The following is a 12793-nucleotide window of genomic DNA, read 5'->3' as shown; positions in this document are numbered from 1 at the left end:
ATTGATCGTTGGCTTTTTCTCGAGACGTGACCTTGGGCTGCCTGTGACAAAACAATTGCGTAAACAATATTTAACATAATAACATTATACACAAAAAAACACAGGGTTTTGGATCACGTATTTATTAAAAAAGAATATCCATACAACTACAATGAAAACAAACATAAGATTCACCTTTCTGATCGTGAAATTAATACCATTCGCACTGTTATCGTAGCTACGTTCCCTGGCATCAAGTGAATCCAGCATGACGTCTTTCTTCACTAGCAGTTTGCATCCATTTGAGTTTTGTTCTTCAGTCTCACGGTAGTAGTGTTGTTCAATAGATTGCATAGAGTATATGCAGTTTGGTTTCAGATTTCAGATTTTGCTTTTTACAACGAGTTTACGTTTTTAACTAAGACATTGGCATACTTGGCATTCAAGACATACAAGGCATTCAATGCTTTCATGGCTTTCAAGCGTTCGCGATTCTGTCCGATCCAAAATTACCGCTCAATAACATCTTTTTGTGTGGATTAGCCGCGAACAATACGACTTGCGTATGCGTCTAAAAGTATTTTGAGCGTTTGCCCCATAATGCTCCAGATGATCGTAATCCAAACACGTTGAAATACAAAACGACTGACAAAATAGTTTTATGAGCAAAAATCTCGTGTTCGTCATGTGACCCAGCCCTGTCCGTGCATGACAACGTCAATCATCATCTAGATAACACGCGTGATCAGCATGTGAACACCTCATTGGATCACAGTTAGTTGTCACGGTGTTGAGGGCCCAATGACCTCTGGGTACTATTGCGCAATTTTTCCATTTTGTGGCGGAGGAAAAAAACAAAAAAAAAAAGACAAAAAAACTAGACCCTGTGAGCAGGGTAACTGGGATACCTGGATGGTACTGGATCCTTGGAATCAAGTGTAGTGATACTACGGGTATCGGACTAGTATACTGAAATAGTGCGCTCGAGTCTGGCCAAGGGCATACACCTATTTCAAAACATAGGCATGGTATGCATGCAAGAGTTACTTTTTTGTAGGGTGGCTGGATTACTTGAAACATTGTGAGTGATGTCTACATTCTTACAAAAGGAAAGAAGATTATTAATGTGGGAAAGAACGAAAATGTCGAATTACCTCACTCACAGGTATTTTGTGGTAGATAATGTGTGTTTTGCGAATAAATGTAACCAAAAATAAACTGTATTTGTGCCACGGATACCTGTTAGTACAAAATGCAGACCGGATACAAAATATAGACTGCAGACTGCATGCAAAATGCAGACTAAGACTCTGAAGAGTTTTTACGTCTAATATATAATAACATGTCATCTTGCAGCTTACCGAGCGTCACGCAATCGCTTTTCTGCGATCCGCCTTCACGATTATTTGCACTATTGTGAGATATTCCTGACCTATTTCTTGATGAAAATCGATCGCAATATTACTTCAAGCCTTCAATATAGTCTTCTTACTTTGCGCGCGAGTTGGTTGTTGTGATGTCTGTACAGATTTTACCAACGTAATAAAAGTAGATGACGTGAATAATAGTGATGGTAAAGCAAGCTTAAAACGGCAGAAATCGCCAGAAAATACAACGGATACACAGGGTATGAGTAAGTTTTATTGATTTTACGAGAAAAATGTTCATATTTCGAAATATTTATGGTTGTAAATCGACCATATTTCGTTCCCTGTACAATTCCTTATAACGTGCAGTTCCTCTCGTAACTTAACACCGAGTCACACAACGCGTGACGTGTTCATGAATTAATCGTTGGCTTTTTCTCGAGACGTGACCTTGGGCTGCCTGTGACAAAACAATTGCGTAAACAATATTTAACATAATAACATTATACACAAAAAAACACAGGGTTTTGGATCACGTATTTATTAAAAAAGAATATCCATACAACTACAATGAAAACAAACATAAGATTCACCTTTCTGATCGTGAAATTAATACCATTCGCACTGTTATCGTAGCTACGTTCCCTGGCATCAAGTGAATCCAGCATGACGTCTTTCTTCACTAGCAGTTTGCATCCATTTGAGTTTTGTTCTTCAGTCTCACGGTAGTAGTGTTGTTCAATAGATTGCATAGAGTATATGCAGTTTGGTTTCAGATTTCAGATTTTGCTTTTTACAACGAGTTTACGTTTTTAACTAAGACATTGGCATACTTGGCATTCAAGACATACAAGGCATTCAATGCTTTCATGGCTTTCAAGCGTTCGCGATTCTGTCCGATCCAAAATTACCGCTCAATAACATCTTTTTGTGTGGATTAGCCGCGAACAATACGACTTGCGTATGCGTCTAAAACTATTTTGAGTGTTTGCCCCATAATGCTCCAGATGATCGTAATCCAATTACGTTGAAATACAAAACGACTGACAAAATAGTTTTATGAGCAAAAATCTCGTGTTCGTCATGTGACCCGGCCCTGTCCGTGCATGACAACGTCAATCATCATCAAGATAGCACGCGTGATCAGCATGTGAACACCTCATTGGATCACAGTTAGTTGTCATGGTGTTGAGGGCCCAATGACCTCTGGGTACTATTGCGCAATTTTTCCATTTTGTGGCGGAGGAAAAAAACAAAAAAAAAAAAGACAAAAAAACAAAGGCATTTTATGACTGGGCTACCACAGGTATCCCAGTAACAAAGGCATTTTATGACTGGGCTACCACAGGTATCCCAGTAACTAGACCCTGTGAGCAGGGTAACTGGGATACCTGGATGTTACTGAATCCTTGGAATCAAGTGTAGTGATACTACGGGTGTCGGACTAGTATACTAAAATAGTGAGCTCAAGTCTGGCGAAGGGCATACACCTATTTCAAAACATAGGCATGCTATGCGTGCAAGAGTTCCTTTTTTGTAGGGTGGGTGGATTACTTGAAACATTGTGAGTGATGTCTACATTCTTACAAAAGGAGAGAAGAATATTAATGTGGGAAAGAACGAAAATGTCAAATTACCTCACTCACAGGTATTTTGTGGTAGATTATGTGTGTTTTGCGAATAAATGTAACCAAAAATAAACTGTATTGGTGTCACGGATACCTGTTAGTACAAAATGCAGACAGCAGACTGCAGACCGGATGCAAAATATAGACTGCAGACTGCAGAGTAAGTACAAAATGCAGACTAAGAATCTGAAGAGTTTTTACGTCAGGTATATAATAACATGTCATCTTACAGCTTACCGAGCGTCACGCAATCGCTCTTCTGCGATCCGCCTTCACGATTATTTGCACTATTGTGGAATATTCCTGGCCCATTTCTTGATGAAAATCGATCGCAATATTATTTCAAGCCTTCAATATAGTCTTCTTACTTTGCGCGCGAGTTGGGTGGTGTGATGTCTGTACAGATTTTATCAACGTAATAAAAGTAGATGATGTGAACAACAGTGATGGTAAAGCAAGCTTAAAACGGCAGAAATCGCCAGAAAATACAACGGATACACAGGGTATGAGTAATTTTTATTGACTTTACGAGAAAAATGTTCATATTTCGAAATATGTATCGTTGTAAATCGACCATACTTCGTTCCCTGTACTATTCCTTATAACGTGCAGTTCCTCTCGTAACTTAACACCGTGTCACACAACGCGTGACGCGTTCATAAATTAATCGTTGGCTTTTTCTCGAGACGTGAGCTTGGGCCGCTTGTGACAAGACAATTGCGTAAACAATATTTAACATAACAACATTATACACAAAAAAACACAGGGTTTTGGATCACGCATTTATTAAAAAAGAATATCCATACAACTACAATGAAAACAAACGTAAGATTCACCTTTCTGATCGTGAAATTAATACCATTCGTACTGTTATCGTAGCTACGTTCCTTGCCATCAAGTGAATCCAACATGTCGTCTTTCTTCACAAGCAGTTTGCATCCCCTATAGTTATGTTCTTCAGTCTCACGGTAGTAGCGTTGTTCAATAGATTGCATAGAGTATATGCAGTTTGGTTTCAGATTTCAGATTTTGCTTTTTACAACAAGCGAACGTTTTTTAACTAAGACATTGGCATACTTAGCATACAAGGCATTCAAGGCTTTCATGGCTTTCAAGCGTTCGCGACTCAATCCGTTCCAAAATTACCGCTCAATAACATCTTTCAGTGTGGATTAGCCGCGATTAATACGACTTGTATATGCGTCTGTAAGTATTTTGCGCGTTTGCGCTATAATGCTTCAGGAGATCGCAATCCAAATACGTTGAAATACAAAACAACTGACCAAAGAGTTTTATAAGCAAAATCTCGTGTTTGTCATGTGACCCGACCCTGTCTGTGCATGACAACGTCAATCATCATCAAGATGACACGCGTGATCAGCATGTGAACACCTCATTGGATCACAGTTAGTTGTCATGGTGTTGAGGGATAACACGCGTGATCAGTATGTGAACACCTCATTGGATCACAGTTAGTTGTCATGGTATTGAGGGCCCAATGACCTCTGGGTACTATTGCGCAATTTTTCCAATTTGTGGCGGAGGAAAAAAAAAAAAAAAAAAAAAAAAAAGACGACAAAAAAACAAAGGCATTTTATGACTGGGCTACCACAGGTATCCCAGTAACTAGACCCTGTGAGCAGGGTAACTGGGATACCTGGATGGTACTGGATCCTTGGAATCAAGTGTAGTGATACTACGGGTATCGGACTAGTATACTGAAATAGTGCGCTCGAGTCTGGCCAAGGGCATACACCTATTTCAAAACATAGGCATGGTATGCATGCAAGAGTTACTTTTTTGTAGGGTGGCTGGATTACTTGAAACATTGTGAGTGATGTCTACATTCTTACAAAAGCAAAGAAGATTATTAATGTGGGAAAGAACGAAAATGTCGAATTACCTCACTCACAGGTATTTTGTGGTAGATAATGTGTGTTTTGCGAATAAATGTAACCAAAAATAAACTGTATTTGTATACAAATAGACTGCAGACTGCATACAAAATGCAGACTAAGACTCTGAAGAGTTTTTACGTCTAATATATAATAACATGTCATCTTGCAGCTTACCGAGCGTCACGCAATCGCTTTTCTGCGATCCGCCTTCACGATTATTTGCACTATTGTGAGATATTTCTGACCTATTTTTTGATGAAAATCGATCGCAATATTACTTCAAGCCTTCAATATAGTCTTCTTACTTTGCGCGCAAGTTGGTTGTTGTGATGTCTGTACAGATTTTACCAACGTAATAAAAGTAGATGACGTGAATAATAGTGATGGTAAAGCAAGCTTAAAACGGCAGAAATCGCCAGAAAATACAACGGATACACAGGGTATGAGTAAGTTTTATTGATTTTACGAGAAAAATGTTCATATTTCGAAATATTTATCGTTGTAAATCGACCATATTTTGTTCCCTGTACAATTCCTTATAACGTGCAGTTCCTCTCGTAACTTAACACCGAGTCACACAACGCGTGACGTGTTCATGAATTAATCGTTGGCTTTTTCTCGAGACGTGACCTTGGGCTGCCTGTGACAAAACAATTGCGTAAACAATATTTAACATAATAACATTATACACAAAAAAACACAGGGTTTTGGATCACGTATTTATTAAAAAAGAATATCCATACAACTACAATGAAAACAAACATAAGATTCACCTTTCTGATCGTGAAATTAATACCATTCGCACTGTTATCGTAGCTACGTTCCCTGGCATCAAGTGAATCCAGCATGACGTCTTTCTTCACTAGCAGTTTGCATCCATTTGAGTTTTGTTCTTCAGTCTCACGGTAGTAGTGTTGTTCAATAGATTGCATAGAGTATATGCAGTTTGGTTTCAGATTTCAGATTTTGCTTTTTATAACGAGTTTACGTTTTTAACTAAGACATTGGCATACTTGGCATTCAAGACATACAAGGCATTCAATGCTTTCATGGCTTTCAAGCGTTCGCGATTCTGTCCGATCCAAAATTACCGCTCAATAACATCTTTTTGTGTGGATTAGCCGCGAACAATACGACTTGCGTATGCGTCTAAAAGTATTTTGAGCGTTTGCCCCATAATGCTCCAGATGATCGTAATCCAATTACGTTGAAATACAAAACGACTGACAAAATAGTTTTATGAGCAAAAATCTCATGTTCGTCATGTGACCCGGCCCTGTCCGTGCATGACAACGTCAATCATCATCTAGATAACACGCGTGATCAGCATGTGAACACCTCATTGGATCACAGTTAGTTGTCATGGTGTTGAGGGCCCAATGACCTCTGGGTACTATTGCGCAATTTTTCCATTTTGTGGCGGAGGAAAAAAACAAAAAAAAACTAGACCCTGTGAGCAGGGTAACTGGGATACCTGGATGGTACTGGATCCTTGGAATCAAGTGTAGTGATAATACGGGTGTAGGACTAGTATACTGAAATAGTGCGCTCAAGTCTGGCCAAGGGCATAGACCTATTTCAAAACATAGGCATGCTATGCATGCAAGAGTTATTTTTTTGTAGGTTGGGTGGATTACTTGAAACATTGTGAGTGATGTCTACATTCTTACAAAAGGAGAGAAGAATATTAATGTGGGAAAGAACAAAAATATCGAATTACCTCACTCACAGGTATTTTGTGGTAGATTATGTGTTATAAACTGTATTGGTGCCACGGATACCTGTTAGTACAAAATGCAGACAGCAGACTGCAGACCGGATACAAATATAGACTGCAGACTACAGAGTGGGTACAAAATGCAGACTAAGAATCTGAAGAGTTTTTACGTCTGGTATATAATAACATGTCATCTTACAGCTTACCGAGCGTCACGCAATCGCTTTTCTGCGATCCGCCTTCACGATTATTTGCACTATTGTGGAATATTCCTGGCCCATTTCTTGATGAAAATCGATCGCAATATTATTTCAAGCCTTCAACATAGTCTTCTTACTTTGCGCGCGAGTTGGTTGGTGTGATGTCTGTAAAGATTTTACCAACGTAATAAAAGTAGATGACGTGAATAACAGTGATGGTAAAGCAAGCTTAAAACGGCAGAAATCGCCAGAAAATACAACGGATACACAGGGTATGAGTAAGTTTTATTGATTTTACAAGAAAAATGTTCATATTTTGAAATATGTATCGTTGTAAATCGACCATACTTCGTTCCCTGTACTATTCCTTATAACGTGCAGTTCCTCTCGTAACTTAACACCGAGTCACACAACGCGTGACACGTTCATGAATTAAACGTTGGCTTTTTCTCGAGACGTGAGCTTGGGCCGCCTGTGACAAGACAATTGCGTAAACAATATTTAACATAACAACATTTTACACAAAAAAACACAAGGTTTTGGATCAAGTGTTTATTAAAAAAGAATATCCATACAACTACAATGAAAACAAACATAAGATTCACCTTTCTGATCGTGAAATTAATACCATTCGTACTGTTATCGTAGCTACGTTCCTTGCCATCAAGTGAATCCAACATGTCGTCTTTCTTCACCAGCAGTTTGCATCCATTATATTTTTGTTCTTCAGTCTCACGGTAGTAGTGTTGTTCAATAGATTGCATAGAGTATATGCAGTTTTGTTTCAGATTTCAGATTTTGCTTTTTACAACAAGTGAACGTTTTTCAACTAAGACATTGGCATACTTAGCATACAAGGCATTCAAGGCTTTCATGGCTTTCAAGCGTTCGCGACTCAATCCGTTCCAAAATTACTGCTCAAAAACATCTTTCAGTGTGGATTAGCCGCGATTAATACGACTTGTATATGCGTCTGTAAGTATTTTGCGCGTTTACGCCATAATGCTCCAGGAGATTGCAATCCAAATACGTTGAAATACAAAACAACTGACCAAAGAGTTTTATAAGCAAAATCTCGTGATTCATCATGTTACCCGGCCCTGTCTGTGCATGACAACGTCAATCATCATCAAGATAACACGCGTGATCAGCATGTGAACACCTCATTGGATCGCAGTTGTCATGCTGTTGAGGGATAACACGCGTGATCAGCATGTGAACACCTTATTGGATCACAGTTAGTTGTCATGCTGTTGAGGGCCCAATGACCTCTGGGTACTATTGCGCAATTTTTCCATTTTGTGGCGGAGGAAAAAAAAAAAAAAGACGACAAAAAAACAAAGGCATTTTATGACTGGGCTACCACAGGTATCCCAGTAACTAGACCCTGTGAGCAGGGTAACTGGGATACCTGGATGGTACTGGATCCTTGGAATCAAGTGTAGTGATACTACGCGTGTCGGACTAGTATACTGAAATAGTGAGCTCAAGTCTGGCCAAGGGCATACACCTGTCTCAAAACATAGGCATGCTATGCATGCAAGAGTTGTTTTTTGTAGGGTGGGTGGATTACTTGAAACATTGTAAGTGGTCAACATTGTTACAAAAGGAAAGAAGATTATTAACGCAGGAAAGAATGAAAATGTCGAATTACCTCACACACAGGTATTTTGTGGCAGATTATGTGTGTGCGAATAAATGTAACCAAAAATAATCTTTATTGGTGTCACGGATACCTGTTAGTACAAAATGTAGACAGCAGACTGCAGACCAGATACAAAATATAGACTGCAGAGTGGATACAAAATGCAGACTGAAAATCTGAAGAGTTTTTACGTCTGGTATATATATAATAACATGTCATCTTACAGCTTACCGAGCGTCACGCAATCGCTTTTCCGCGATCAGCCTTCACGATTATTTGCACTATTGTGGAAAATTCCTGGCCCATTTCTTGACGAAAATCGATCGTAATATAATTTCAAGCCTTCAACATAGTTGGTTGGTGTGATGTCTGTACAGATTTTACCAATGTAATAAAAGTAGATGACGTGAATAATAGTGATGGTAAAGCAAGCTTAAAACGGCAACAATCGCCAGAAACTACAACGGATACGCAGAAAATAAAATTAAATTTATCGTTGTAAATCGACCATATTTCGTTCCTTATACTATTCCTTATAACGTGTTCAAATTTTCAACGGTTCCTAGCATAACTATTCCTGAGTCACACAACGCGTGACGCGTTCGTGAATTAATCGTTGGCTCTTTCTCGAGACGTGACCTTGGGTCGCCTGTGACAAGACAATTGCGTAAACAATACTTAACATAATAACATTATACACAAAAAACACGGGATTTTGGATCATGTATTTATTAAAAAAGAATATCCATACAACTACAATGAAAACAAACATAAGATTCACCTTTCTGATCGTGAAATTAATACCATTCGCACTGTTACCGTAGCTACGTTCCCTAGCATCAAGTGAATCCAACATGGCGTCTTTCTTCACAAGCAGTTTGCACCCATTTGAATTTTGTTTTTCAGTCTCACGGTCGTAGTGTTGTTCAATAGATTGCATAGAGTATATGCAGTTTGGTTTCAGATTTCAGATTTTGCTTTTTACGACGAGTTAACGTTTTCAACTAAGACATTGGCATACTTAGCATACAAGACATACAAGGCATTCAATGCTTTCATGGCTTTCAAGCGTTCGCGATTCAGTCCGTTCCAAAATTACTGTTCAATAACTTCTTTTTGTGTGGATTGGCCGCGAACAATACGACTTGTGTATGCGTCTATAAGTATTTTGAGCGTTTGCGCCATATTGCTCCAGATGATCGTAATCCAAACACGTTGAAATACAAAACGACTGACAAAATAGTTTTATGGGCAAAAATCTCGTGCTCGTCATGTGACCCGGCCCTGTCCGTGCATGACAACGTCAATCATCATCAAGATAACATGCGTGATCAGCATGTGAACACCTCATTGGATCACGGTTAGTTGTCATGGTGTTGAGGGCCCAATGACCTCTGGGTACTATTGCGCAATTTTTCCATTTTGTGGCGGAGGAAAAAAAAAAAAAAACGACAAAAAAACAAAGGCATTTTATGACTGGGCTACCACAGGTATCCCAGTAAAAAGACAAAAAAACAAAGGCATTTTATGACTGGGCTACCACAGGTATCCCAGTAACTAGACCCTGTGAGCAGGGTAACTGGGATACCTGGATGGTACTGGATCCTTGGAATCAAGCGTAGTGATACTACGGGTGTCGGATTAGTATACTGAACTAGTGCGCTCAAGTCTGGCCAAGGGCATACACCTATTTCAAAACATAGGCATGCTATGCGTGCAAGAGTTCCTTTTTTTTAGGGTGGGTGGATTACTTGAAACATTGTGAGTGATGTCTGCATTCTTACAAAAGGAGAGAAGAATATTTATGTGGGAAAGAACGAAAATGTCAAATTACCTCACTCACAGGTATTTTGTGGTAGATTATGTGTGTTTTGCAATAAATGTAACCAAAAATAAACTGTATTGGTGCCACGGATACCTGTTAGTACAAAATGCAGACAGCAGACCGGATACAAAATATAGACTGCAGACTGCAGAGTGGGTACAAAATGCAGACTAAGAATCTGAAGAGTTTTTACGTCTGGTACGTAATAACATGCCATCTTACAGCTTACCGAGCGTCACGCAATCGCTTTTCTGCAATCCGCCTTCACGATTATTTGCACTATTGTGGAATATTCCTGGCCCATTTCTTGATGAAAATCGATCGCAGTATTATTTCAAGCCTTTAATACAGTTTTCTTACTTTGCGCGCGAGTTGGTTGGTGTGATGTCTGTACAGATTTTATCAACGTAATAAAAGTAGATGATGTGAACAACAGTGATGGTAAGGCAAGCTTAAAACGGCAGAAATCGCCAGAAAATACAACGGATACACAGGGTATGAGTAAGTTTTATTGATTTTACGAGAAAAATGTTCATATTTCGAAATATGTATCATTGTAAATCGACCGTACTTCGTTCCCTGTACGTGCAGTTCCTCTCGTAACTTAACACCGAGTCACACAACGCGTGACGCGTTCATGAATTAATCGTTGGCTTTTTCTCGAGACGTGAGCTTAGGCCGCTTGTGACAAGACAATTGCGTAAACAATATTGAACATAAAAACATTATACACAAAAAAACACGGGGTTTTGGATCACGTATTTATTAAAAAAGAATATCCATACAACTTCAATGAAAACGAACATAAGATTCACCTTTCTGATCGTGAAATTAATACCATTCGTACTGTTATCGTAGCTACGTTCCTTGCCATCAAGTGAATCCAACATGTCGTCTTTCTTCACAAGCAGTTTGCATCCCAAATAATTATGTTCTTCAGTCTCACGGTAGTAGCGTTGTTCAATAGATTGCATAGAGTATATGCAGTTTGGTTTCAGATTTCAGATTTTGCTTTTTACAACAAGTGAACGTTTTTCAACTAAGACATTGGCATACTTAGCATACAAGGCATTCAAGGCTTTAATGGCTTTCAAGCGTTCGCGACTCAATCCGTTCCAAAATTACCGCTCAATAACATCTTTCAGTGTGGATTAGCCGCGATTAATACGACTTGTATATGCGTCTGTAAGTATTTTGCGCGTTTGCGCTATAATGCTCCAGGAAATCGCAATCCAAATACGTTGAAATACAAAACAACTGACCAAAGAGTTTTATAAGCAAAATCTCGTGTTTGTCATGTGACCCGGCCCTGTCTGTGCATGACAACGTCAATCATCATCAAGCTAACATGCGTGATCAGCATGTGAACACCTCATTGGATCACAGTTAGTTGTCATGGTGTTGAGGGATAACACGCGTGATCAGTATGTGAACACCTCATTGGATCACAGTTAGTTGTCATGGTGTTGAGGGCCCAATGACCTCTGGGTACTATTGTGCAATTTTTCCATTTTGTGGCGGAGGAAAAAAAAAAAAAAAAAAAAAAAAGACGACAAAAAAACAAAGGCATTTTATGACTGGGCTACCACAGGTATCCCAGTAAAAAAGACAAAAAAACAAAGGCATTTTATGACTGGGCTACCACAGGTATCCCAGTAAAAAAAGACGACAAAAAACAAAGGCATTTTATGACTGGGCTACCACAGGTATCCCAGTAAAAACAAAGGCATTTTATGACTGGGCTACCACAGGTATCCCAGTAAATAGTATATTCGTTCTAAGAGTACGTTAATTTACGGAGAAGGGCCTCCTCCCTCCCCAGACTTGAATGAGTGGCTACTACCATTTGTAGGGCAATTTTCAGTGGAGTCCTGGCCCGGGTTGTTCAAAGCTGGGTTAAGGTAATCCAGGGTTAGTGTAAAATTTGATTTCAGGTCTGAAAGCTTTAAGAGAAAATTCAGTTCAAATCGTTTTGCTTGCGATTTGATCATTGGATGTTCTAAAAATAATAGTGAAAATTTTCCCTAAAAGACTTTTGGACAAAGAAATAAAGAAACCTGAATTAAAATTTAACCCTGGGTTCGGGCTAATCGGCCTTTGAACAACTGGGCTCTGGTCTGCTTTGGGCTTGTTTCACTTCACATTGTGATTTGTCCAAAATCGGCAGAGAATGACTTTTGATTTTTTTAGTTTGTAGTTTGAATCCCAATCGAAATCCTGCACGTTCTTACATTATACAAAGCAGTAATTGGGTTTCTTATCAACACTCCTTTATCGCGGCACCCAAAGAGAACATAAGCCCGCAGACTGAGCGATTTGCTGCTTGAATTTGGGTATAGCTCAAAATTCGCCAGGTAAAGCCGAATTTCAGTACGTTCCAGAGATACAGAACCGATTGGTCAGGCTACAGTATGAGAAATAGTAAAGAAACATTGGAGAGGAAGAGGTGTTACGGCGAAGAAATACCAAAAACAAACAGAAGCGGGGAAGCTATGAGCAGCGGGGGGGAAGAGACGAAAAATTTGTAGCTATTA

General features: G+C 39.2%; 4 long non-coding RNA genes across 4 annotated transcripts; 1 reads left to right on the top strand and 3 right to left on the bottom strand.

Annotated features, from left to right (window-relative positions):
* Positions 1–1600: 1600 nt before the first annotated feature.
* LOC149049682 (uncharacterized) lies at positions 1601–2375 on the bottom strand. The gene is made up of 2 exons (XR_016184462.1): positions 1940–2375; positions 1601–1806 (listed from the first exon to the last, which is right to left on the bottom strand). It is a non-coding gene; the product is annotated as an uncharacterized LOC149049682 (long non-coding RNA).
* A 2086-nt stretch (positions 2376–4461) lies between these two features.
* On the top strand, positions 4462–9991 carry LOC149049679 (uncharacterized). The gene is made up of 2 exons (XR_016184467.1): positions 4462–4588; positions 9925–9991. It is a non-coding gene; the product is annotated as an uncharacterized LOC149049679 (long non-coding RNA).
* Positions 5312–6126, bottom strand: LOC149049681 (uncharacterized). The gene is made up of 2 exons (XR_016184463.1): positions 5646–6126; positions 5312–5512 (listed from the first exon to the last, which is right to left on the bottom strand). It is a non-coding gene; the product is annotated as an uncharacterized LOC149049681 (long non-coding RNA).
* Positions 7058–7838, bottom strand: LOC149049680 (uncharacterized). The gene is made up of 2 exons (XR_016184464.1): positions 7395–7838; positions 7058–7261 (listed from the first exon to the last, which is right to left on the bottom strand). It is a non-coding gene; the product is annotated as an uncharacterized LOC149049680 (long non-coding RNA).
* Positions 9992–12793: the final 2802 nt, after the last annotated feature.

This window comes from Pocillopora damicornis, chromosome 2, assembly GCF_964200805.1.
Source record: "Pocillopora damicornis chromosome 2, jaPocDami1.2, whole genome shotgun sequence".
Classification (NCBI taxonomy): Eukaryota; Metazoa; Cnidaria; class Anthozoa; order Scleractinia; family Pocilloporidae; genus Pocillopora; species Pocillopora damicornis.
This window is presented reverse-complemented; position numbering and strand designations above follow the sequence as displayed.